Genomic DNA, 27,227 nt, shown 5'->3' on the forward strand with positions numbered 1-27,227 from the left:
CTTGGGGGGTGGGGGTGTGGTGGTGGTGATGTGTGTTCAGATCATCATCTTCTCCACAGGTCTTGTATCATGTAGTGTGGGCTGTAACGTGTTTGTTACTGCCACCCCTGTCTCTGCTTCTCCCTAGAGTTAATGTTGGGGGCAGAGAAGGGAGAGTTGCTTCTGAAGCTTTCACCTCATTGCATAGTGTTAAGCCCTGCTCATCCCTGTCTTTTGGCTGCTAAAGCCTGCTTACTGTACCAAGCAGCACACACCCCTTTAGTAGAGCGAATTAGGACCCAGGTCTGATAAAAAGTGTAGTTTCTTTATGCTGCACCTAGAATTGGAATTTGAGTCTTTGAGTCTTTACTCCTGCCTCCTTCTCATGCGGACTTCCCTGTTGAAAGAACAGAGCAGAGCTGACGTGTGCATAATTGTGCTGATGGTGCAGATAGTGTACAAATTAAGACTTGAGTGCTAAATCAGAAGCATATCAGTGTGACCATGAGATGCATCCTCTATCACCGGGGAGTTCCCAATTAACTTGCTTCAGCAGCTCTTAGAAAAAATCTATATGTACTCTATGGATTTTATCCTAATTAAAGGTGTCTTGACTGTTCCTGCAATTAGTGTTATACCTGATGGGACTTGAGTGTTATAACTGTACCAATAAATTTACATTTGTAAAGTGTGTATCAGCTGTTGGTGGCAGGGAGTCACCTTTCAGAGTACATTCTTACTGGTTTTGACAAAGTGATTCTGTATGTAACAAGGATATAAGATAGAAGGTGAATTGTCTGATGTATTTCCAAGGTCTGCCTTTCTCTCCTCTAACATTCAATCAGCACTTCTACAGGAAGGGCACAGAGATGCAGGTAATTCAAGCAGGAATCTCAGAAGGTGTGAGAGCTGCTATAAATGAAATCTATTTCAGATAACGAAAACGTCACAGATCTGAAGTAGGATTTTTTTGTCACTTGAAGTAGGATTTGTTGTTGTTTTTTATTGCAATTCAATGTGACATATATATTCAACTCTTTCTGACAGTTTTTTACTTCTTTTTTCTTTTTTTTCAAACTAAAACCAAGTGTTATCATTCTCTGTAAAAGATTTTCTGGAGCAAAGAAGAGCTGACACTCAGAAAATGCTCAGCTGACAATCTCCAAGGACTTAGTCTGTTTAAATGTGCCCTTGATATAGGCACCCCTCCCCTCCATAAAAATGCACCACTTCATTTTTAAAAGCTGGTGCTTTCATGAATAATGGGCGGAGGAGGGGGGGGAGAAATAAAGGATGTACATATACAGAGAGTAAGGCAAAAGGTGAGAAGAGGCACTGGGAATCAGAGTATCCATACTTTCTTCAAGCAGCAGAAAGATAGCTTCTTTTATTTGACCAGAAAAGTGAAATGTGTAACAGCTGCCACAGTTACGACAAATGTCTATGAGCAAGTAGGCAGGTGCAGCAATGCCAATAAATGCTGCAACAGTATCTTTGGTGAATACAGGGCGCCTTATTCTGCTGCTAACCAGGCTGCCACTTTCTGCCCCACTTCTTAACTATCATCTCATTTTGGATGTTTTCTAACAATGTCTGTTTTTAACCTTCACCTAGTTAAAACCTTATTGTTTTAATGACACCAGCAGCTTTTACATCACTAATTTTCTTTATATAAAATAACCTTGATTGCATGAATCAGAACTCTTACAGCTCTCTTAAGAATTGAAAGATCATATACTTTAAAAGAAATTAATACATTTTCCTGCATAATGGAAATAATGGGGTTTTTGCTTGATAGCCTGTATTCTGTCAGCAGCAACTCAATCTACCATCACTTGCTTGTAAAGTCCCTATTCTTAGACCATTCTCTGCTCAATTCACACCCTCATCTGCCTTCTGCTAGTTATCCTAGGCCTGGGTGTACAAAAGTATTCAGGCACTTAACTACCTTAGGTGTTGCATGGAGCTGGGGATCTAAGAAGGTCCAAAATTCGCGATCATTCATATAAATTTGATAAATGTAACAAAAACTTAAACTCATTACTCATTATTTCTAGAAAGCATAGTAGTTTACTGTCAGTAGAGAAAAGTGTGATGGAACTGTGGGAAAGCCTGTGTATAAAATTTGTCAGGTACTTATTATTGATATTTTCATTATTTATACTAACATTCTGCATTATCTGAAATATAATTATTATTCAGCAACCTGCCATTCATCCAATGCTTTTCCACCATTTAAACAATATAAAACCAATATTTAGCTTTTTTAGCCGTTGATGGCAAAAATTCTTTCAGATGAGTGCGTATTAAATTTGCAAAAGGAAAACTTATTCAATTTCCATACAGAAATCTCTGTGCAGAAACCAGGCACCTCTCTCATTGTGGCCTAAAATATTTCCTCTTATTTCTAGATGCTCCATACTTATTAAAAATATCTTAAGGAAGAAGCTGAAACTTTCTTGGTTTATCGCTTTGTTGCTTCATTGTTTAAGACACTCATTACTTATAAGAATGGATAAATCAGTCCTAAAAATTATTTTGTGAGATTTGCATCTTTCTTGAGGGGCAGGATAGTGAATTTTGCTGCAGTGAATGGTCTTACACAAAATCATAGCCACTACCGATCGTTCAGGTAAGTCTAGTTTGATCTGTATTCCTGCTCCCCCTTTGGGCAAATATGTAATTTGGGATTGGGTTCCATTTGAGAATACCTCCACTGTGATTTCTCTTCTCCAAAGCTTTGAGACCTCCTAAGGGAATATGTTATTTCTATGAATACATTTACCAGTAAATTCCTTCTCTAAATTGTTTCTGGGAAGTGAATACATGAGGAAAAAGGTCAATAGAACTAAACCTGTTTTACAACCATTTCTGTTTATCAGAAATTGTTGCAGGATTTTTACAGATACAGTAATGAACCACATTTATAAATAATAATTTCTGTATGTACAATGGTGCTCATTAAAAGAAACTAAAAGGTTTTATATACATTATTGGTCTCCTTGCAGAAAGTCTGCTGGAGTACCGGGAACGTTTCTCCTTGCAGAAAGTCTGCTGTAAACCTGGTACAGAAATTTGTGACTAATGAGAGAAAAGCAAAGGCAGGGTCAGCTCTGAGTCACAGTCCCTTGCTCCACAGGGGAGGCAACACTTCTCATTATAAACCATCATGTCTCCTGTCAATGTGCTCCTATATACATTCTATCAGTGTTTCCATCTATTTGGTCTGTGGAGGAACAATATCTTTGTTTTCATTTTTCAGCAGACCCTTAAAAAGGAACATGCTAAAAAACTGAAAGTAATAAGGATTTATTTAGGAAATCAGTTTGATCAATCATGAATGAGCAAAGATCCTTGCAATCAGAACTTCTTCTTTTATACTTTTGATTGCAGTTCTGTTCTGACTTTATGTCTGTGTAAAGGTAATTACCAAGAGTATAAAAGAGTTCAAATGTATTCAGTTCTTCTGGAAAATCAAAGCATGAGGATCATTCTTGTCAAATCAATAATGAGCTGGACTTCTGTGCCATTGTCTACACAATGGCCTTTATTTTTTTACAAGATCTGTGTAATTCTCAAAAGCTGCTGTTATGCATTACTTTTTCTTGCTGATCAAAAGTACAAACTGTACAGCATTTGCAACTTTAAAAGATAAGGTCTTATTATAAAGTACTTTTTCTGCTTTGATCAACAGAAGATAACATTTACTAAATCACTGAAGAGCATTGTTAAAAAAAAAAAATTAAAGGTATAAATGCAATCAACAAAAGCCAAGGATTTAGTAATTTTTTCTTTCTTTTTGCATTATACTTGGTGCACTAAGGTTTAAAGATACTGCAGTCTTTAGGCACATGATGAGTTATTTCCTGTGTAGACAGTAACTTTTATTACTTCTGGGATGCAGTAAGAGACTGAAATTACTTCACAGTATCATAGAAGTGTCAGCTGGAGTCTCCTACTTGAACCTAGGTTATTGCCAGCTGTGCACAGGGGCAGCTGTGTCTGTGTCTGGCAGTCTTCAAGATGCCCAGGACGGAGATTTATGCTTTATGGCAGCTATGATGCTTTATTCAAAGGAAGGGAAACGAAAGCTGTAGTAAGTTGGACAAATAAGTTTCTAGACTTTGTACAGGTCAGGTGGAAAACTGAGTTGCTACTGTTAAACTCCCAATTTTTGTTAGCTTATATAGACTTGCATGAAATACAGGCCTGAATCCAGAGGGTGCACTAGATGATGGAAGAGAAAATACTAGGATGAAACAAATAAGCTCCCAGCTCCCTGCACACATCTGCAAGAATTCTTTGGTGACATTCCCCAGAAACCCCAGAATAGAGGTTCCCTCTTGGCAATGATATATCTAGGAAGTTTTACAAAATGTGATTAAATCTGAACAGAGAAGACTTTTAATAAAAGCTGAATTCCTTCTGATGTGAAATTTAACAAAATTCTAATCTTCTAAATTGTATTATGTACAATGTAGCATGGTTTTTCATTTGTTTTTATCTTTTAATTGCCTCAGGTTATTTTTGGTGGTCCAATTTATTACAAACGTATGCACAAAAAAGTTAGTGAGGTGGAAAGATTTTGTCCATAAACTTCATTATACCAAGCTCTGCATGAACCCTATGTTATTTATGTATAACTGTGCATAAGCAGCACATAACAGTTTATGTTCAGCTGTTTTTGCACAGGAAATTGTATGCAGCTCCTGGCACATAAAGGTTTGTCTATTGTACCTTCTGGCATTTAAAACTTTCACTGCCCAAAGGTTTTATCCCTCTTCTTCCACATAGAAATATACTTGGTAATTGCCTGAAAAAAAAAATAATCCGGGAGCCATTTATCATTTCATGGATAATTCAGAAGTCCAGTGGTTTTAGCACCAATGATTTCTTTAGTGTGTTGGTATTGTTATACCTGAGGTGTTCAAAATCATAGGCTGAATATTTCATTCCCAAGAATGCATTTCTGATTACCCCTAACTTGTCTGATTATGAATTTAGGAGAGAATCATGCTTAGGGCTGGTTTGGCAGACTGTATGTTAAAATGATAAGTCAAGCTCCCACACCAGCTGTTGAAAACTGTTTCTGTCAGGTCCTGTTTCCCACTGCAGGTGTCTATCTCTAAAGAACTCTGGTTCTCATGCCTCTCCTGGTGGACAGGTCTGCCTCTGATCAGGCATAGGAGAGCCCTGGCCTCTCCACAGACACAACCTCCTTGACACAGTTGCAGAAATGGTTGATGCTTTTGTAATGTTAAACACTTTTGAGGGATTTTCAAGGGTAGCAATGCACCGGAGCTCCATGAACTACAACCTTGACATAGCTGGTCCCAGATCTGCCACATACCAAGTATGGCCACAGCAGCTTTCTCTGCTAAAGAACCAGGCTCTAAGCTTGAGCATCTCCTTACATTATATCGGCTTGTGTACATCTGTCTTAAAAACTTGGAATTTTCCCTGGCATCACTGTATATAGCAATGAACGTTCTTACCTCGATTCTGCAGCTGAACACATTCCCCTTTCAACTTAGTACAATGAAGCTTTAAGACCTTCAGCACATTGCTGAAGACAATGGAAATGTTGTGCAAGTTGTACAAGCTGCTCATAACGCAAGCACAGCAGAATGACTAAAGTGTAGTTACAAAAACATGTCATGTTTTGTAACAGTTTAGGAAAAAAACAACCAAACACTAACAAACTGAACTGACTTTCCTTGCACTGAATTGCACTATTTATTTTATTTTGTTACTTTCAGTTACTGGACAAAGCTTTGGTTAGATACAGAGCAGCAATACATTCATGATGATTTCCAGAATCTTGTCCATATCCTAATCTCTTTGATGAAATACTCTCCTTTTTACAAGATATAAAAAGCATAGATTAAAAAGTGGAGCTTTTAAACCTGGGCTATAAACCTGCAAAGCCTAAAAAGCTTATGGAAAAGCTTACTGCTAACAGGCAGAAAGTGCATGGCATGTGTGATAAGAACGTCCTGTAAAGCTGTTTTGATGACCTAGAGGAGGCAAGTTACAATGGTCTTGATCTTAATTTGGTTCTACTATCTCTTCCAGATTTCTGGTGTAAAATGGGACCATGTTGTTAGTTTCTGTCTACATTCACATTTTCACTTCCTCAACAGTGTCTAAGGAGGCTTTAATAAGGTGTTTATAATAAGGTGTTTATCTCTATCCACTGACTTTGTAAGGTTCCTACATATTCAGGAGAGTGACTGAAAATCAACAGGAAATGGAATTAAGAGAAGAGCAGAAAGAAAAGGAAATTTGATCCAGGCGGAGTTTGGGCATGCTGTTGCTTATTGTATCTGTTGCTGTTGATGAGATTCATAGCTTAGATAATAGTCCCTGCTTGCACAGGCCCCATGTTTTTGCAGTCCTATATTAAGCTGATGGCTAAATGCAGACTCTTGCATGCTCTGTTTTCTCAGGATGGTTAATAACTACCTGAAGCACCACCTGAGCTCAAGACTTCGAACTTACTTCTTATTGCCAGATTGCCTGCTCATGTTAGCCCAAGGCTCTGTGCAACTCAGTACCAAGCTTCATTTGTGTCTCACTTGTGAAGCAGGTATAATAGTATGACTCTGCGTTGAAGATGAGGATATGAGGATTAGTTTGTAAATTGCTAGCAGGTGTGACTATGTGAAAATTTGAGTTCTGACATGGTTTTGTTTGTTGAGTTTGGAAAGTTATTTTTTCCCAGCATTTGTGAAAGGGATGTATTTAATTATTTAATAGTAAAAAGAAAGAAATAAAACATCTGTGATTTCGTATTTATCAAAGGTGGTGCCTTACCTTCATTTTTTTGTGCAAACTTGGAAAATATTAGAAATTAAGTGTTCAGTCTTGTGGTAACTGGTTTTGAAGCTTTTACCCACCCTGAATCTTGCCTATGTGATAAATCCACTTAAACCAATAGCTGACATAAATGCTGCTAAGTATAATTAATAAAATGTGCTAACATGATACGATATTTTGGTTCAAAAAAATTTGAAACATTATTTATGGAGGTTTAAATACATAATTATTTAGATAAATGCCACATGCCACATGATCAATTTTTTTCCCAAACTTTTTTTAGAAATATAATTTAACTCATCAATCAACATGGATATGAAAATATCAATACGTCTGCTGTATCACAGGTATACTGGTGTATGGAACAGCAGCTGAACAAAAGTTACTTCAGAGAACTATGACAGTATGGAATTTTAAATGATAAAAAAAGTGACTTGGAAAGTTTTAGTTTATATAACTGAAAGATAAGATTCAAAGTGTATTTTCTGTGAACAAAAATTAGAAAATCGTAAGAAAATATCATAAAAAATGAAAATAATCTGCATAAAATTTGGGAAGTTTCCTCAAACTCATACATACTGCAATCAATATACCTCTTAATTTGAAATGTAGTTTAAGCTGCCTAGTCTATTAGATCCTATTATTAATGTATCCATAAGCCCCAAATGCAGTATCTTCCATAGTAAAAGATATATTCCCTTTATGTCTTACGTTTTAGATCAAACATGAACTGAGTATAGTTTACTGCATGTAGAAATATTGTGTTGTTATTTGTTATTTGAAGTGACTGCTTCTGCAGCTCTGTTTGAGTGGATAAATGTAAAAACCTAGAGAAAACATCTCTGCCATCAATAAAGTTAAAGTAAGGACACACAAATAGTATAACTAGTACTGATAAACAAAAAGAATGAAGAGTTTGTCCTGTGTAAGCCATAACCTTAATAGTAACAGGCAGCCACAACGTTAATTCAGTGACTAATGCTATGACATTTCTATTTTTTCTGTATGTCCTCTTGCCATCAAATGCACAAAGTAGATGTGGAGCTGCTATGCATACTAATCTTTTTCATTCTCAAAATGTCATGATTACATATGAACGTTCTACTTTCCTGTCTGATAAGAAGTCTGCTCAATTTATGTACTATGTGTCTTACAGTTCCAATAAACTAAATTTGAACAGAAGAGGCAGACTTAATTTATCTCTTTCAGACATGCATTCTGTTTATACATTTGTATCCATGGTACAAAATATTGTAGGGTGAGGGTTTTTTTTGGTTTTGGTTTTTTTTTTTTTTAAATATGGAATGTCTCGTTTTTATTATAGTGATGCTCTGATGTTACAAGAACAACCAGGCAATCAGTGTGCAGTGGGTGTCTGCTATCTTGGGAATATGTAATCCAGCCCCTCCAAAGCTTTATAATCCTCAGAAAAATCTTCCTTAACCTTATTTCCTTCTTATGCAAAGTTCAGTGCTAGTATCAAGCCTGGCACTACTACATACTAAACCAAGAAGTGCTTACTGAAATATGCACATGTGCAGGAAATACATTCTCCCTGTGCAGTACTGTTCAGTGGCAGTTCTCAGAAGCTGAACATCATTTGAACTGCCACTGGGCATATACATCTTCTGACCATAGCTATGAAATGTTATTTAAGCAAAATAAACAATAGTTGCACAGAAGTTAATGCCTATAAAACTATTGATGAGCTATTTGAAGCTTTAAGAATTCAAACAATAATTATCAATTTAAAAATGGTAATTTTCCAAGTAAGTTTTTAAAGAGAAGATACTTTGTCCTCACTACCTAGTTTTGCGATGGATATAGGCATATTTATAAAGGGATAAGGAGATATTGCTCATGATAGCAGAGGTTGGACTGCAGAACATTCCTGTTACTCTTACATCATTGTTCATGCACAATCCCAGCTGTATCTAGATGTGTTTAAGTTCTGTTTAGAGGACTCTCCTGCAATGACTTTAATGAGCCAAATTACTGTCTAGACACAGAGATTATGTTAATGTTGCAAAATAAAAGAGGATCCAGGGAGGGAACTTGAACACTGGATCTCCTTTTACTCTCTTTGTAGTAGCTTTTTGGTTGTTTATTTCTTAGTGCATGAGCTAGCTCTCTGTATGAGACTGGGCATTGTGTGTAAAACAGATCATTCCAAGGAATCTCTCATTAACAATGTGGGTAATGGTGCAGCAGATTTCTATTATAGTCTTCCAGTGCAATCTGAGAAAGCTTTACAATCTCAAGAGCTTCCATAGGCTCAAATGCCACACACAGTATATGCAATCCAGTTCCAGTTTCATGTCAAAATCCACGCCAGTTGCCTATGACAAATTTTATTTTTGAATACTTTGAACATAAAACATACGTAAGATGACAATTACACATTATGATACGTATTGTTCTCTAAATTGAGCTAAATCTCAATCATGGATCTAAGACACTACACAAGTGTCTAGGGGGCAGAGATCTCTTACTGGGACTGATATATTTACTTGTACAGCCACTGTGGCTTCATGTAAATAGAGTAAACATGGGTGGTGACCCTGGTGACATCTTAAAAGCATTCTCTAGAGCTCACATAAAGTGGCATGATGAGGAGGCCTCCTCCCTTATGTAAATAAACTATGCTTACTAGTATACCTAGCTGTCACGCCAATATTAGCAGTTCAGTATATTTCAATGAGCATTTTGTGTGCTTTCTGCACCTGAATAAGTGCTTACATGTGCTTTTGCAGAACAGATCAATACAAGGTGGGCAGTTTCAAGAGTACGCTTTGAAACCAGAGCTGGCACAGCTTTGTAGTGTAATATAAACCTCAGGCATAGAGACTAGTTCTTAAACACCAGCTAATTTTTTTCAGTTTTGGTTTTTCATTATACTAACCAGGGCAGTAGTAATCTTTGTAGCCAGAAATAATTGACAGGTACACCAGCATTAATGTAAATTTCTCCACCAAAAATACTTGAATCAATAGTTCTTTCCAGTTTCTACACCCTTACCAAATTTCTTCAGGTCACATAAGGAGCAGTCAGCACAGTTTAGTTAACTAATGAAGTTACTGACAAGAAATATTGACTTCTTTCTTGGGCCATGCTAAACTGTAAATGTAGAAATCTGGAGATATTGCAGAGCACAAGGACTCTATTAAAGTCCCAGATTAAGTGTTGTTTTCTGTTTTCCACTCATGTTATTATTTCTTGTGTTTTTCTTTAAGTGATTTCAAGCTTCACCCATGTATGGAACTTCTCTTGTTTCAAAAGTAATTGACAGAATGCTTACTCCTTTACTATATTTAAGAAAATAAGCTCAAGTAAGTCTTTTTTACTATCTTCTGAGTGGTTTAATATCAATTATATAACATGACTGCAAGCTTCTGTCCAACAGAAGTAAATTTTGATCCACAAAGACTTTAGAATACATCCTTTAAATACAGCAATGAAAATGAACAGAGCTATGACATAGGTTTAGTTTTGTAATAACTGCACAGATCTGTAAATGCAATAATTAGGCTCTTAGGAGTCTGTGATTTACACAAAGTATTTAATATGTTTTATAGCAAAAATAAAAGTATTTATCACTTCCCCCCCCCTTCTCTTTTTTTCTTTTTATTCTTTTTTAGCCAGATCTAGCAGTAAGATTGTTTGAATGTCTCAGACAAAGTAATTGACAATATGTTCCTTAATGCAACAGCCCTGGAAGAGCCTTCAGTCTGTACTATGAGCCGCTCAAGTACCAAAAAAAATTACCTACCTTCAGGTCTGCAAGAAAAGGAAGCACTTAGAATCATAGAATCATAGAATAATTAGGGTGGGAAAGGACCTTAAGATCATCTAGTTCCAAGCCCCCTGCCATGAGCAGGGACACCACACACTAAACTATGTCGCCCAAGGCTCTGTCCAGCCTGGCCTTAAACGCCTCCAGGGTTGGAGCATTCACAACTTACTTACCTTCTAGATTTAAAAAATAGTGGGAATGTGCAACAAAAGAAACACAAAGAATATTCATTATACCAGTGGCAGTTAATGTTTTTGTTTCATTCTTCTCAGGCCTTAGTCATTGTCAGTTACAACTTTTCTAGATATTACGTTCAAGAAGTGCATCCTGAATTAGTTAAAGATGTGAATCTAAGCTTCACTGGTTAAACCATTTTGAATCCATGCATTTGATTTAATAAAATTTAGCAAAAAAAATTAACTTAATTTTGTAAATTAAGGCTACTTCACATACTATTTATTTTAAATTTAGTATGCTACTGTATTTTCTTCAAAACCAAACTATGGTCATCCTTACTACAACAAAGTAAGTTTGAGCTGTTTTTTCAAGTAATTGGTGTTTTAATTCATCAAGGATTATCTTAATAATGTAATTCTATAGTTTCTATGCTTCTGTTGTGCTTAACGCTTCAACTCATGCAAAGTAAAAAATACCTGGTTTTAAGACTTTGTAATGATATTCCCAGTATTTGATTTTAATTTCAGCTGCAGTAAATATGTCAACTTACCATATGTCAACCAAGTTACCATACAAACCTCATGGTTCATGTCCATTTTTAGTTTTCTCTTTCAGGGGGTTTATTCTAAGCCATCATAAAAGTGGTTTTACTGAGAACCTAATGGGTGGATCCCCATTCTTCACTCTGGTCCCTCAGATGGTTGGACACCCACTTGGAAATTTACAGAAAGCTCAGAAATAAGCTTCTGGGGTTCATCAGTCCAAGCAATCAAGCTTGTATTCTCTATGGTACTCATGCCACCCAGAGATCCAACACGGATGAAGCTGCAACACACAAACAAGTAAATTCACACAGGTCTACTGGACTCATGAAAACGAAGAAGCCAAGCCTCGAAAAAAGCTATTGCAATTGAATGTCACAATCCTAGCTAGGTCTTTTTTAAGTAAATGCTTAGTTAGGGTAATACAGAAAGACCCAAAAGTTTTGATGCAGCTCAATAAAAGACAAACACCACAAATAGGTGCTCATCCATTCCACAGCTCAGCCCATGAGGGCTGAGGGAGGGAATTGTCTGTATCCCCTATTTCTGTTTTGTTGTGATTGGATTCATGTATACAGATATGCTGATTTATTATTCTAAGTGTTTAAGTCTATGAAAACAAATCTTTCAACTTATTAAGTGTGGATAAAATCTTTTCTGTGGAAACGTGGAAAAATGTTATATGTGTTAGACCAGAGGCTAGGCTTTGCTTTTGAAAGACTGTTGAAAAATCCAGTTTCTAAGAATTTTTGAAAACTTATGCTAGTATATGCTGTCACACTTATGTAGTGTATTGTAAAACTGAAGTATTTGAATGGATCTGAATATGCTGAATAGAGAAAAAGTTTGTGGTGTAAAAAGATAACTCTGTACAATAGGAAGTAAGAGATAATGACTATACTTGAGGCTAGTGAAGATTCTGTATTCTAGGTTTATAATGATCAGATTAAAATTCTTAATTTCAGCTGTAGTCCTACTCTAACATTGCAGCCATAACACACAGCTGAGCTCAGATATGGTGAAATCAGAAATAATGAAACTACATGAGGTGAATTCCCTCAAATATTAAATTCACTTGAACATACTTTAACTTTCACTAGTCATTGGCTGAATTAACAGATTCACTACAGTCACAAGCAATTCATTGCACATAGACTCTTCTACACATGCATTGCTCCTTTGTCCAGGCATTTCACAATGTGCACAGGGAGAGTCACACATTTCCCCCTCCTCATTATTAAAATGTCTTCTGAGCATTTCCTCTTATTCTTAAATTTCAGCAACATAATATCTATTAGCGTTGGATTTTTGTAATGTAGTCAATCCAATTTAAAGATTAATCTTGTCTTCATGGATTTGAGAATGATCTTTTAATGTATACACAGCATAGTTAAAATAAGTGAACATGAAAAGCCATTGTTAAAAAGTTGAGAAAAGTCATTAAAATACATTCTCTGTTAGAGAAATTGCTGGATTGCTAAATTACTCTTTGAAGTGATGCTTCTATGATATTTTCTGAGAAGAACTGATAGGATGTTGGAAGTTATGCAGTTGTCCTGTAAATCAACAATGTTAAGTTTCTTACAATATCTTCCAACAACAGTTAGGCATATGCCATGGCATTATGATACAGGATGACACTGTATGAAAATAAGTATAAGCTGTTAGGCTACCCGATGGCATGAGAATGGTTTTCTTTATGTGCTTTAATGCAGCACAGCACTAAGTCTCTAAAGTTGTCTTCATTTCTTAAAATAACTTGTCAGAAAAGAGGAAGCTCACATAGCCATTGGTTGCAGTAGATGAGACCTTTAGTTAATTCTGGCTTTGAGCATGTGAGGTGAATATGATCAATTATTTTGTAGGCAGCTGTTTCTGCCCCTGTGCCTTCAAGCTCTACCCAGTTGGCTGAGATGTCAACAGAAACCCCAAGGGGTGTAATTTTTGAAATGGATCCAAAGCAGCTTGGCTTATGCTGTGTTTCATCTAAGTTTTATTTTTGATCATAATGACTTAGGTTAAAAATAGCTGGGATGTTTGTACTGTTCATGAAATAGCAAGTATTCTGGGTTTCTCACTATCAAAACTAGACAAACTAAGTATCTTTAGTCTGGCAGCTGTGTTCCTGTTGTCATTCTTGTGTGAACTGGTACTGCTGCAGAAGAAACTGCTAGTGATGCAGGAGAAAACCTTGCAACTTGCTCTACTATGCAATAAAACCTGGATTTCTTGACAAATTGATATACAGTAATCTTCAGAAGGTGGTCACCTCATAAATTAGGGTCATTTTTAATTGCATGTAATTGAAATACACTTCGGAAATAACTGTGGAAAGATTTTGGGGGCTGTGTTTGGTCTTTCTCTCCCCCTCTCTTCTTTTCCTTTCTTTAATTTTCTCTCTATCTTTTTCTTTCTTTTTTGTTTTTTGTTCATATCAGAATGAATTCCAGTTTAGTATTCAGTACACTCTATAATAAATACGTCATAAGGAAAAAACAAGTCTGTGGAAAATTCAGAAAAATGTAATTGGCAAGGAAAAAAACCTTTTTTTTTAAAAAAAAGAAAAGAAAAGAGGAAAGAGGAAAGTCTTCTAGCTGGCAAGACTGAGAAAAGTTTAATTAAAGTTATTTAATATTCATGTTCTGCTTTTTCCCAATCCTTTTGATTCCAAACTTGTTTTGATTTGTGCATAAAAAACTAAACATCAGAAATGAGAATATTCAAAGGATAATTTATATTTCTCTTACCTTTTAATTTATCCATCTTTTAAACAGAAGTAGATAGTAGTTATTTCAAAACTAAAATAGTGGTTTTAAATTCTTTGACTTCTTCAGAATAACAAAGTGGTTAGAAAGAACAAGTGCCATAGTGTTATTTTGCCTCTGCTGTCCTCCTGCAGTATTAGTAAAATTAAATATATACTAAAAAAATATATGTACTTAAATATATGCTTGTATTCAAAGTTACTAGATATGCAGTTTAGAAAGACTGGGAGAAATTCACAGGATTTTACTTGGTGTGGCTGCAAAATGCTAAAAAATTGCTTTACTCTATCATTTGGGGAGAGAAAAATAAGAAAATAGTCTAAGACACACTAAGCAACCATACCTGTATGAACAGATAATAAAAGCCTGGCAGAAATTTTGTAGAATCTAACACACAAGTTTAGCTGGAGTTATTCCATTTGCTTGGCTTCATTCTTCAGCTGTAACAAAACTGAGGGAGTTTAAGCTTTGCTCACAAATGGTAATAACAATTTAAGAGAATATTGAAGTTTTGGTATAGCTCTATGTTATTCTCTGTACTTCACAAATTAAAAGGAACAATGTGGCTCAGTCCTATTCATCTTACACTATAGATCCTTTAAAAAACAATCCAAGCATGGTGTCAATGTATTCTTTTTGTGAAGTATTTTTATTTTACTCCTTAATAACTCTGAAGTATTTATAGGAAGCCAAACAGAAAAGATGATAGCTGCAATAAAATTTGAAAGATTTTGGATGCCAAATACCAGTTCATAGGACACACAATTAAAAATAAAGCAGGACAGGTTATTCATTGGGAAGTTTAAATTTTAACAAAGTTTATTGATTTCTCAGACGGCTGGATTTCTTTTTTCTTTTTGTCCTCTCTGCAGAAATACATGGCCAAACATGAAAGAGGGGAGACTTATGTTTTATCTGACAGTTCTGCATCTACTCAAAGCCTGTGTTTCCCTCCATATAAGAAATGGTGTTGCTGTCCTTACAATGATACAGAGCAAACTCTGGTTTTCTATGTGTTATATAAAAAGCATTTCTAAAGGTGAGTGGCCCTTCCAGAAGAATGGACAGAAATCCTACAGACCCTGGAATATCCTAATTCACCTTCTTGTTAGAATAAGCTAGAAGAATGACTGTGTCAGAAACGTGGGTGCAATTCCTCAGAAGTCTTCCTCTGAGTGTTTCTTAACTTGTTCTTTTAGTAAAGTGTCATTGCCCATGGTAGGGGGTTGGAACTAGATGACCATTAAGGTCCTTTCCATCCCAAACCATTCTGTGATTCTGATTGTAGGTACAAAACCAATTGATCATTAACTGCCCCCTCTGAATATGACAATTCCTGACTTTTATAGTGCGTATTTATTGTGTACTAATTACAGATATAGATAGATAGATGGATAGATAGATAGATAGATAGATAGATAAAGTACTTGTTAAATTCCCTGAGGCTTCACCAGACAGGAGATACTTACGTTTGTCTTTGACACTTTTGATCAAAGGAGTCTCTGAGGAAAAGAGACTGGCAAAAATATCAGCAGGCTTAGGTTGAGACGAGACAAAAGAGACAACAAATGCCATTGCAAAGCTGGCTTAATTCCCATGACAACATTTGGAAGCTGTCAAGAAGACTTAATTGTTATTAGAGAAGAAAAAATAAATACTGAAGGTAATGAAGAAATCCAGGCTGAAGTGGGAATCATCTGGGAGGATTTTAGAATAAAGAGGTGAATTATAGTAGCAAAGAAAGGGTACTCTTTACTTGGTCAGAAGAAAAGGAGGTTGAGAATGAAGTCAGAAACGTAAGAAGAGGGGAACAAAAAGACAAGTATTTTTTCACATATTGCAGGGAAATGTTCACATATAGAAGTTCTTTCTTTTCAGTGAGACTTTTATAGAAAAATATATTTTTCTTGCAGAAATATTCAGCATTCCAGTCAATAACCTATCCCTTGCCCCAGAAAAAAACCACAACCTTGACACAATTTTGGTGAAAATAATTAAGATATTTTTGAACTTTTACCATATGGTAAATTATAAGATCTAAAATACCAGGTTGGAAGTTATCTCAAGGATCATCTGGGCCAACCTTTTTTGGCAAGAACATGGTCTAGAAAAGATGGCTCAGGACGCTCCAGCTGAATCTTAGAAGTGTCCACTGTTGGGGAATCCACCACTTCCCTGGGGAGATTATTCCCATGGCTGATTGTTCTCATTGTGAAAAATTTTCCTCTTGTGTCCAGTGGAAATCTCCTCAAGAGTAACTTCTGCCCATTATAGTGACCTTGAAGCAGTGGAGATCAGCATGCTAAGGGGAGTAACAGAAGAGAGGAGCAAGAATACTGAACCTGGACTTCAGACTGGTATCCTTAAGTGTATTCAGAAAACTTCCTGGTGGGATCCAGTGTGAGGACACTGTCTCAGTGCAAAAAAGAGGAGGTGGAAATGGGACAGGCTACAAAGGAAAAATTTAGAGACATTGCCTAGACAAGTAGGGATTGTGTTAGAAGAGCTAAACTCACTGAGATGGTCAGGCTGCATCCAGGGATGCTGAGAGAACTGACCAATGTCCTTGCAAGGCTGCTTTCTGCCATCTTTCAAAGGTAATGGAGATTGAGGGAGATTTCTGATGACTGAAGAGAAGCATTCATCTTCAGAAAAGATTAAAAAAGAGAAGCTGATGGACTGCAAGCCATTCAACCTGTTTGTCCCTGGGAAAATCATAAAGCAAGTCCTGTTGGAGCACATCTTTAGGTATATGAAGAAGAGGGTGACTGGGTTACTACCTGACCAGCTGAGTTGTCTCTGTGATAAAATGACTGGATTTACAGATGAGAAGTGAATGAGGAATGTAATTTATATGAATTTCAGAAAGGCTTTCAACGTTGTCTTCTACCATTTTCTGAGTGAACAACCAACAGGTAAAGAATCTAGTACAATGATCACGCTCAAAAGGTCGAAATTAATGGGTCATACTCAGAGGCTGGTAACACATAAGAGTGCCCAAGAGATCTAACCTGGGAACTGTTGTGTTTAATAACTTCATCAGTGCTCTGAAAAAGGCAGTGAGTGTACTCTCATCAGCTTTGGAGACAATACCAAATTGAGAAAATCAGACAGTATCTTGATAGCAGGGTTGCCATGCAAAAGGACAGGATGAAGGAATGGGCTGACAGAAAACTTAAGAATTTCAGCAGGGCCAAATACGAAGACCTGCACATGGAAAGGACGAACTCCATACAGTGACAGAGGCTGGGGACAGACTAGTTGGAGAGCAGCTCTGTGAAAAAAGGTCCTGGGTCTTGTCAGACAGCTAGCTGAAAATGAACCAACAGCATGTCCTGGCAGAAAATAAATCCAACAGCCTCCTGGGCTATATTAAAAGAAGCAGAGCTGGTAGATTAAGTGGAGGGGTTCTCCTCCGCCAATTAGACTGCATCTGGAGTACTGTGCTTAGTTTGGGCTCCCTGGTACAAGGTATACTTTGACAAACTATAGCAAGTTCATCAAGGAGCTACCAAGATAAGTGGGGGTTGGAGTATCTGCCGCCTGAGGAGAAACAAAGGGCTTGTTTAGTCTGGAGAAGAGAAGACTTCAAGGAGACTGAACAGCTGCCCCCCCAGTACCTCTGGGGAGGTTATAGAGAAGACAGAGCCAGGGTCTGCACAGTTGTTCATGGAAGGAAGATAAGAGGCAATGAGTGTAAGCTGAAATAAGGTTCATACTGAATATAAGGAGAATAATTTTCTGCAGAATCAGGGAGTGGAAGTTTGGTCGCAAGCAGGTTAATCAGAGAAGTTGCGTAGTCCCTGTCATTCCCTGGAGGTTTTCAAAACCCAACAGGATAAAATCCAGAATAACCTAGTCTGATCACAGAGACGTACTTGTTTTGAGCAGGAAGTTACACTAGAAATCTCCACAGGTGTCTTTCATCCTAAATTATCAGAAGAGCCTATCCTGTGATCCCATGATCTGCTTATGTGGCCAGGTGTGCATGAGCCTCCTACAAGGCCACTCTTCCTCTCCTTGAATACCCTAGTGGATCTGAACATCTTGTACGTTCTTTTTCAGGGCCTTTCTGTCCTGTGTATTTAATTAGAGTGTGTTTCTCTTCCACATATAGCTTGTCTTTTCTCTATAGGATTATCCTCTTTGATTTTTTTTCTTCTGCTGGCATATCAAGCCTGACACACAGAAGTCCCAAGAAAAACACATTGCTTCAGCAGTGGGGATTAATTACTGTTCCTAGCATCTTTAGTTCTTGCAGAATGTCTACTTTATCTTAACCTCTTAGTTGGGGCTGCTAGCAGTATGAAGTTCATAAAGATACGTAAAATGCTTGAAACATTAAAATATTACACTGGCCAAATATAACACAATGCCATAGTTTCTCTCTCTAATGGCTGACATTATCATTATGCACACCAGCTCCTGCAAAGATAACCTGATAAAGTGGGTGACCTGATTAAGCACTTCCTAATTGAACAGAGAGCTCCGTATTAGCAAGCCTTCCATTGTGCTTCTGCATGCTAGCGGAATGATCTAAAAAAAGCATGCAAAGAGGAAAGACCTGGAAAAACTTACCATAGAGCTGCGGAACTGTGTAACTCTACCTGAACCAAGAAGAATAGAAATACAATTTGTCATGTAAGCAAGAAGTTGGATTCACTTGCATATTGCAAAATCTTTTTCACTAATGGTTCCTTAGAGACCTTAATTATGCAGTAGTCAATGCTAAATACAAAATTTACTTAGGAAAGAGGGAGAAACTACTAATATCATTGAAAACAGGTAGAGAGATGGTATCAATTTATGTTGTGAGTGCACTAAGGCATTGCAGCAGAATTGCAGGAGCAATGCCATTCTATAAACATTGAGGCAGCTCATACCAATACTATATACACACACACAAAAAAAATCATATGACGCTAGCACAGAGATTTGTAAGGACTGTAACAGAAGTTACAGGTTAATAGGATGTCAGGGAAGCTAGACACCAACCTATCAGCACTTCCCAATAAGGCTCATGTTTTGGATCACTTGAAAAAAAAATCCTATGTGGTTATCCATCAGGGCCATAAGAGGCTGGGCAATTAGATACATACACAGAATCTGAATGTTAGAAATAACCCGGATAGTGTTCTTCATTTTTCGTATGTTATTTACTTGGCAGGAGGGCATGTAGAACAAAAGCAACACTTTAACAGGAGCAGCATAGGGAAAGCAGCTATCTAGGTGTCAAAGCATTTAAGTAGAATCAAAGAAATCTGTAATGCATGTTTCAGTTGAACTGTACCTGAAAATGCCAAAATCATCATAAAACAAGCCCTTGAATTCCATGTTCTACACATATCGTAGATTAATGCATAAACACTTAGGACCTCACTGTTTTTATTCTCATGTCATAGCATATTGCATAGTGGTAGAGTAGCCACATTCTTATAGACATCTAATTTTGATGCTCTGAGTTACTTTGATGCATGGACTTACATTCCTTCATTCATTAAGGAACTTAACATACTTAACACAGGTCCTCCAAACAGCATTTGTTAGAGACCTAGAGTAGATGATGTACACACTGCAGTGACTGTGTTTGCATGGAGGGACAGATGTTTCATTGACGCAGTCTCTACAGTCACTACATTCCAAAAACACGAAAATATAAAGTTGAACGCAAAGTCAACACACATTTTCCCCAAAATTATGCCATCACTCCTTCTTTTCTTGGGAAGGGATCACAGGTTCATAGACAAGGAGATATTTGTAGAACTTTCCAGCTGATGTTTCCTGACAGCGGATGAGGGGACCAGAAATATGTGTTCCACTTCAAGGAGCAGCTACCTCTCTTTGTAGGAAGAGCCATGCTTGGTTCTTTTTCCTACTATATTTAAATCATGGATAAGGATTATTCATTTTAAAACATCCTGTAAAAAAATGATGGTTGGGTGATCTGGTTGACGGAGAGTAAGTAAGTAGCATTGCTGAGGTAGTGTGGCCGAGCGGTCTAAGGCGCTGGATTAAGGTTCCAGTCTCTTGGGGGGCGTGGGTTCGAATCCCACCACTGCCATGAATGTTTTCTAGGATGACGTTAACGCTTGGTACTGAGCCTCATAGCCAAGAGGGCAAACACCATCGTGGGCGGTTTCAGTCAACAAAGGTGATTATCCTTGGTGGCCTCATTGCTCTTCACAGCTTCCTGAGGCAAAAAGGGAGTCTTCTCCTTGGTATACAGTGATAAGGATGGATTGGCAATGGTTCAGAGCCTGCCCGGGGGAGGTTTGGACATTAAGAAGCACTTCTTTACTGAGAGAATAAGTCAAACACGAGCTTTCTAGAGAGGTGGTCAATGCCCGTTGCCTGTCAGTGTTTAAAAGGCATTTAGGCAATGCCCTTAATAACATGCTTTAGCTTTTGTTCAGCCTGAAATAATCATGCAGGTGGACTGGATGTCCATTGTATGTTCCAATATAAATAGTCTATTCTAGTCTAATTTTGTTTTCATCTGTCTTCACAATCAAATGGATTAAGCTTTCTGACCAGATTGCATTTTCCATGGCGCACTACAGTTACATTACCCCAGTGAATCATTGGAGAGGCAGCTTGTTTTGGGAACTGAGACCATGAGGGGAAATGGAGATGGAAAGTAACTCAGATATGCTTTCCATAAGTCATTAGAATAGAAAGAGATTATTTTTTTCAGCTGGAGATATTATGGTGTTTGACTGATAAAAAAAATAGTGCCTCCCAAACCTCATCTCCTGCCCCTGCAAAGTCAGTTTTGTCTTTATCTGCTTTAATAAATTGTTCAGTGACCTCTGAGTAGTTCATGTAGTTAACACAATAAACAGAACTATGGTTTTGAGCATCATAGAGGTAAAGACAATTTTAGTTCTCCCTACTTTCCTTTCTCAAGAAAATAGCATTTTCTAGCTTTTTTCTGATTCATCTGTACTGTGTTTTGCTTCCTTGTTAGAGGCATTGTGAGTAAATTAACACTTAGTGCAGACACACCATTTAAAAATTTTATGATTACCTGCTTTATTTTGGGTGTGGTTCTACTCAACAATGCGGTAATAGGTGCTTCACAGTACTTCACACAGACATTCAGGAAATGCTGTCTGTAATGCAGCAGTACCCATACTGCAGTATGCTGAGTTTTGGTGTGCGTGTTCCGTGTCATGAAAGCTCATGAACAGGTTGTCCCATTCCTTTGGCACAGGTACCCTATAATGCATTGTGAGCAATGACAGAATATTAATATTTTGGATTTCTAACCCAAACAGATCACTAATCTTAACTCTTGGGCACTTATGACTTTACTGCATGCTAAAAGTAAGACAAGCGGGGGAAATTCTCTGCTGATAGATAAGTAACTGCTAAAATCAAAACCTTTTTAAGGTTCACAGGTGAAAGCAACAATAATCTGCAACAATAATAAATAAATAAATAAATCAATAAATAAAGCAACGGTTTAGTTTATTTTAATTGTTGACAGGCTGGATCAATGGGCTGTGGCCAAGGGTATGAGGTGCAACAAGGCAAAGTGACAGGTCCTGCATTTGGTCCATAACAACCTCATGCAATACTACAGGAGTGGGGAAGAGTGGCTGGAAAGCTGCTTGGTGGAAAAAGACCTGGGGGTGCTGACTGATGGCTGAACATGAGCCGGCTTGTGCCCAGGCAGCCAAGAAAGTTAATGTCATCCTGGCCTGCATCAGAAATAGTCTGCGTCAGAAATAGTGCAGCCAGCAGAGCCAGGCAGTGATCATCCCCTGTACTCAGCACTGGTGAGGCCGCACCTTGAATCCTGTATTCAGTTCTGGGCTGCTCACTACAGGAGAAACATTGAGGTGCTGGAGCTGGTCCAGAGAAGGGCAACAAAGACCTCAGCGGGGGGACCTTATCACTTTGTACAACTACCTGAAAGGAGGTTGTAGTGAGGTGGGGATGGTCTCTTCTCCCAAGTAACAAGTAATAGGATAAGAGGTAACAGGCTCAAGCAGCACCAGAGGAGGTTTAGATTGGATATTAGGAAAAGTTTCTTCACAGAGAGGGTGATCAGGCATTGGAACAGGCTGTCCAGGGAAGTGGTGGAATCACTGCCCCTGGAAGTGTTCAAATACCATGTAGATGAGGACCTCAGTGACACGGTTTAGTGGTGGTCTTGGCAGTCCTGGGGTAATGGTTGGAGTTGATCATTTTAAAGGTCTTTTTCAATCTAGCTAATTCTATGATTCTATGAGTACATAAAGGGTGAAAACTGTTGTTTTACTAATATTAGTATTTAACACTATGAATAGTTCACAGCATGCCCATCTGGGACTAACATCCTTAATGTTTAAATATCATTCAGCAGTTATGAAACTGTCTGAAAATGTTCTTCTCCTGCTGATTCTAAAAATGTATTCATTATTTGGCTCTTTTATTTGTAACTTTAGATATCGGTAGTACATCTCTACATTATGGCTTATTAGACCTGGAAATATTTGCTTGGAAAGTAGTTTCTCTTTGAACAGTGCTCATCAACTTCTTTGAGATTCATAAATTATTTGTTGTTTAAGTCTGAAATTTTCAAAATGGTATACATCTAGATCCCAGACTTTTACCAGCTCAGGATATATGGCATCCATCTCTTAACTAGGCTGAAATGAAGTTATGTTTCTAATTTCAATTTCTAAACATCATAGACCCATAAAATCAGATAAGAAAATTGTGATCACCTGTCCTGACTTTCTACGCAACTTTCCTGTGCTGATTTCAGTTTAAGTGAGAATATTTCTCATGGGAAAATAATTAGTCTTGATTTCATATTTTTAGTGATGAACTGCCAATTCAACTTCTGTAAACTTTTTCAGTAGTTAATTTCTCAACTTTAAATTATGCAAAATGTTTGTGGTTTCAATTTTCAGGCATTCAGTTATAATTTGCGTTAGTAGACTGAGAAATCTCTTATCACATAGTTGTTTCCTACAGCAGTAGCAGGAGAGAAATTCACAGAAGCCATCAGACAACTTAGCCTACAGACACAAATCCTCTCTCTATTTCTTCTGTTTTCACCAGATGCTTTCTCAGAGGTAGTTTCAGAACACGGCTAGGGCAACAGTCCAATATTTTTCCATTTATGACTGCATGATCCTAAAGTGATTAGCTTCGTGAATACTCCCACTCTCTTTTTCTCCAATATCACCAATAGTCTTAAGGCTTTTCTTTGAATCTTCTCCAACTTAACAACCTACTTCTTGAATTATGAATAACAGAACTGGACATATTATATTCATAGAAACTGAAATATTGCCAAATGCAAGAGCAGAATAAGTTAGGTATTTTAATCATTATTTTAATTTTTAAATTGACAGATTTTGGCCACATACTCTGCTCATATTTACCTAGTTATCCATTAATATCTTTGTCAAAGAGGCATTGTCTTTGAGTGGGGCTTTATCTCTACAGCCCAGCATTCTTTGCTCCAAGGTGTATGCCTTACTATTTTTCTGTGGTAAAATGTATGTTGTTTAGTTTTTAATTGTTTAAAAAGTAACATGGTGTCCATTCTGGGCATTATTTAGCATTCCTTGTTCATCTCCAGCTTTATTTATTTTATTCCAAGTCTTTCAAGATGTTAAATAATGTATGGCCAATTAAAAGCTAACCCTGTTGCACCTCAGTGAAAGCACAATCTGTTCTGATCACCTGCTTAAAATTATTGTTTGAATCCTGTGATATCATGTCATACCAACTGAATTAACTCCCAGAAATCAAGTAAACCACATCACTAGTGCTGTAGACTAACCCCAGAAGGAAGATTTTTAAAATTTTTTTATTAGTCTATGGGCTACCTCTGTAAAATATCCATAAAATGTATTGCGAGTTATTTAAGTCCATGACTTTGGACAGTGGTGATAGATCAAGAACTAGGAGGTGATAAGAAAAGACTAAGTTCAAGATTACTTAGATAAGTTAGATGACATCAGCTCATTTGAGTGTGACAATAGTAATGCCAAAGAAAAAGATCCTTGAGTACAAGTGACAGTAGTTGTGGGAACTAACCAAGTTAGGGCTTACCACTGTTTAAAGAAGCAAATTTAAGAATTTTTTTATTGACATTACCCATGAATTAACAGCAACTGCAAATAAGAGCTTTCACATTTATTTGACCTTTAGAATAAAACATCCTCAAATGAGTAGCTACATAGGTCAACATGGTAACAACTTCTGAACAGATGTTTACATCTCAATTATTTTATTTTGATTTAATTTTCTCCTGGAGAGCCTAGTAGAGGGCTTAATTAGTCTTGTAGAAAGCTAAAGAGTATTTTTTCTTTTGTGGATAGAAGTTGTGGATAAAACTTTGTAATGGAAAGTTTTCAAATTCCAAAGTAGATCAGGAAGAGTTTCAGTGTAGTAGTATCCATTCAAACTCTTATAAGTGACATTATTGTGTGTAAGTATCAGCTATATAAAGCAGCTTTCTGATCCACAGCTGTCAAGGGACCAACAGTAGGGGATTTTATTTTCAGAAGCTATATTATTGATACAACTGATTTTAGAAGAGCTTTCACAGGTTGGCAAAAGGCAGACCATACTTAACAGAATATTGTCACTAGCATTCATAGAAATCATACAATATTTTTTGATAAATTCTTTTTAAAAACTTTTAGACAAAGATTCCTGAGCTGATGTAACATGGTTTCTTTCAAGTACTGCACCAGCAACATTAGCCTTTGTCCACAGCATTGTCTTTTTCCCTTTATTTCCTCCATGACTACCTCACTGCAATAGCACCACGTCCTTCTCATTGTCCTTCTTTTCATCCAGTGCCTCCAGTGTTCCAGAATACATTGTTCTTGCGGGTCTGCACACTTTGCCAGATTTATAGTGATATCCACTTCTAAAGGTTAGCCACCTTTCAGCATGTATAATGTTATGTTCAAAATCTTGTTATTGGGGAAAGAGGAAGCAAACCTTATATATAAATAAAGCCGTGAACTTATCATACACATTACAGAAATCTTAACTGTCTAACCATTATTAATCTAGACCTAATCATTAAAGAAAGAGTAATAATGAAGTTAAAATTGTTATACACACACTTGGTTTCTACCCCTATTCCTGGTGTTATGCTCAGCCTTTCCCTTTTCCTCTGGGTCCTGATATTGGTGGGTTTAGTCTACTAGGCGTGCTGGTTGGGGGGTGTTATGGAAAGTGTTATTGCCAAAACTAGTGTGATGTTGATGGTTTCTTCTGAGTTATTTTTATATGTTTGTTTAAATGTTTTTACATCTTTCTCTTTATTCATTGGTTATCAATTGGCTCTACATTGCAACCAAACTTACTACATATGGTGCTTTTTCTGTATGCTTGATACCATACCTTTTTATTCCTTGTAGCCCCTGACATCAGTTTTGTCCACCTTTAGGTTTGCATTTCTATAACTGATTGTTGGTCAGCTGGTTACAGCTGTGAGGTCCCCAGTGCCAAGTCTGTGCTCCATCTCTTACCATCTGTCTGGGTTTCAGCTAGGATAGACTTAATTTTAGTCCATCCTGGTCCTGCACTCCCTTATGTCAAATCCTATCTCCAGCTTTCAGACTGCTGCACTTGTATCAGTTCTCTATGTTACAAAGAATAATTACTTATTACTGCTATTGATATAAAACTATGCTTGTACCACACAAAGATAAAAGAGTTAAGAAGAAAACATGTCATGCCAGATCTAAGTCTGAGAGAGGTAGGGCTGCAGCAGCCCCATGCCCCCATGTCTAATATGTAAGGAGCCCGAAAATGTATTTCCACTAGGCACATGCACACTGAGCAAAGGTATACACCACATATATGTGTGTCTGGCCACACAGATAACAAACACAAACACATAACACTCATACAAACATAGGTAACAGCAGTGGCCCCAACTTGTTCCCCTCTCTGGCTGAGAAGGATAGAAACATGTTAGTGGGAATACATATAATATCTACATATACACATACAGTGTGAATCCCTCCAGCAGCTGGCCTCATATACTCAGCTGTCGTGGTTCAAGCCCAGCCAGCAAGCTGGAACCATGCAGCCACTCGCTCACTCCCCCACTTCTTCCTCCCCCTGCTCCCCTGTCCAGTTGCTGTCCCTGGATCCCAGTCTCTCCAATTGCTGGCAACTGGACATACAAACACACAAGGCCACAGCCACGTTCCAGCTGATGGTACAAATCATCACTCACACAGACACATACACAGAGGTGCCCATGACTCCCTGGTCCCATAGCCAGCCCCTCTGTGCTCTTGCTCTTGGATACACTGGCACTCTCACATCCAGAGTTGGCCCCCAGACACCCACATAAGCCCTTGATCCCCAGCCACTTTCTGCTGCTTATTGAGCTTGATCTTCACTGGTGATCACACACTTCCTTGGACAACCACACTCAATACAGTCACTGTCACCACAGACCCCATACATGCACATGCACATGCACATGCACATGCACATGCACATGCACATGCACATGCACATGGAGTAAAGAGCCCCTTACTGGAAAATAATCAAAGGAATTTAATAAGGAGACAGGACAGACTGCAGCGATCAGGCACAGGACATAACCAGACAAGCATAGTGACCAGCCTCTACTTACATGTAAATGGACTTTTCTATTCCCTCATCCATCTATCTCCCATACTTGTTTTTTCCCAAATTGCCTAAACCCTCCCCTTTTCCCACCTTTGGTTCCTCCCCTAAACATGCCTTAATACATCCTGTGCAATTTCAGCATGTTTTTTCCCTGCCTCCCGTACTGTGTCCCATGCCTCTTGCCAGGAGCTCCCCTTTAGTTCAAAAGGCGACATTGAGATCTGGTCCCACTGACTCATAGAGATGGGTTTTGCACCTGGACAATGTGGCTAAAGCTCTGCTAGGACAGTCCTTGGAAGGTCCCAGATGGGATGTCCTTCCCTCTGAGTCCTTAGATTGGGTTTCTCGTCTGATTTCCCCACTGTTCTCCTATTCTTTGGGGTGGTAGACATGGGCTTTTGATGGGCTGATGGCTTTCTGGCCATGGGTCTGGGAAGAGCCAATAGTGGTCCCCTCATCTGCCATTGTGCCTCTTTGTTTTGGAAGAAACCAGATGAGCTCAGCAGCGATCAGATGAGTTCGGTGGAGTCATCAGCAGGC

The 27,227-nt window shown here is 37.8% G+C and overlaps 1 non-coding gene across 1 annotated transcript; it reads left to right on the top strand.

The window, feature by feature from the left end:
- Positions 1 to 20,054: 20,054 nt before the first annotated feature.
- TRNAL-AAG lies at positions 20,055 to 20,136 on the top strand. Its single transcript has one exon. It is a non-coding gene; the product is annotated as a tRNA-Leu (tRNA).
- Positions 20,137 to 27,227: the final 7,091 nt, after the last annotated feature.

The sequence above is a fragment of the Nestor notabilis genome, unplaced genomic scaffold, assembly GCF_000696875.1.
Source record: "Nestor notabilis isolate BGI_N333 unplaced genomic scaffold, ASM69687v1 scaffold7490, whole genome shotgun sequence".
Taxonomy (NCBI): Eukaryota; Metazoa; Chordata; class Aves; order Psittaciformes; family Psittacidae; genus Nestor; species Nestor notabilis.